The sequence below is a fragment of the Octopus bimaculoides genome, chromosome 22, assembly GCF_001194135.2.
Source record: "Octopus bimaculoides isolate UCB-OBI-ISO-001 chromosome 22, ASM119413v2, whole genome shotgun sequence".
In the NCBI taxonomy this organism is placed as follows: domain Eukaryota; kingdom Metazoa; phylum Mollusca; class Cephalopoda; order Octopoda; family Octopodidae; genus Octopus; species Octopus bimaculoides.
Genome location: NC_069002.1, coordinates 14,858,631 through 14,860,286, shown reverse-complemented (window position 1 = coordinate 14,860,286; position 1,656 = coordinate 14,858,631).

Genomic DNA, 1,656 nt, shown 5'->3' with positions numbered 1-1,656 from the left:
ATCTACTATAGGGTACAAGGCCTGAAATTTGGGGGAGGGGGATAGTCGATTATATCGATCACAGAACTTAACTGGTACTTAATTTATCAACCCCGAAAGGATGAAAGACAAAGTCGACCTCGGCGGAATTTGTACTCAGAACGTAGCGATTTCGCGGAATCTGAGCTCAGAACGTAGTAATTTTGCGAAATTTGAACTCAGAACGTAGCGGTATTCAGCCCGAAGGGCTAACGATTGTGCCAATTCGCCGCCTTAACAGCAATAGTAATATTACTAACAACTATCATCGTCACACCCGCACCGCCACCACAACAACATATAACAAGTTAATGACAAGTTAATGTGGGCTTGCTCGAAACAGCAGCCAAATCTCTCTCTAATTACACACATCCTATATAATCTTTAAAGGAGACGTTGAAGCAATGTAGGCGCTGATATATAAAAAGAAGCGATGCTATCGGTTGCTATGGAATACCTTTGATCCCAGGGCTGCTTGAAAAGGGCCGACTCAGTATCGCCGTCTTAAAGCTTAGGCAAACTAGACAGCTACCCAAGCAAGACCTCACGGGTTTAGGGGCCCACTTCTGATCTACGTATGTTGTGGTTTGCTGTCAATAAATACGAGAAGGCCCCAGTGCATTAATTTGGCAAAGGATTTATAATGCTAAGATGGCTCAGGGTCAACCTGGGGTTAAATAACAACATCGTCAGGCCTGTCTGTGTGGGAAGAAGCTTGATTCCCAACCACATAGTTCCGGGTTCAGTCCTATAGCGTGGTACCTTGGGCATTCCGCCGAGGTCGACTTTGCCTTTGATCCTTTCGGGGTCGATAAATTAAGTGCCAGTTACGTACTGGGGTCGATGTAATTATAGTCGCTGTTGTACATGTTTAGCCACAGGCCATTCTATATATTTAGATATTCCAGCCATGACCACCCCATTCTGTTTTTGTTCTATCCTACCCTACTCCCACCCCACATTTCAGCACTTACATTATCTAATGTAGTCTTTTTAAGGTGGTGGAGTGCGAGTTGTGGGAGATTTAGCAGCTGTTTCCAGCAGACTGACAGCCACATTGTGGCTCCCATGTCTTCTCTAATAAAATATGGTGAGTGCTTGTAAAACGAATGATGCAAGGTGCCGAATTGGTTTCGAATCCGTGTAGAAAAAAATATTTCCCTTCTCTCATGTTACAAATGCCACAAGGAAAAGCAATCATTCACGTTTATATTTCCCTAAGTGCCAGTTACGTACTGGGGTCGATGTAATCGACTTAATCCCTTGCTTGTCCCCTCTATGTTTGGCCCCTTGTGGGCAGTGAAGAAATAAGTATTTTCAACTATAGCCTCGGGTTGACTAAAGCTTTGTGAGTAGATTTGGTAGACAGAAACTGAACGAAACCTGTCGCGCGCGCGTGTGTGTGTGTGCCCTCCATCACCGCTTGACAACCGGTATTGGTGTTTACGTCCCCGTAACTTAGTGGTTCGGTAAAAGAGAATATGCGCCAGGCTCAATAAAAAATAAGTACTGGAGTCGATTCATTCGACGTAAAACACTTCTAGGCGGTGCCGCAGTATGGCCGCAGTCCAATGACTGAAAAAAAGAAAAGAAAAAAACGGAAGTCTATACGCAATGTCTTGCCCTGCTAGAAATAGC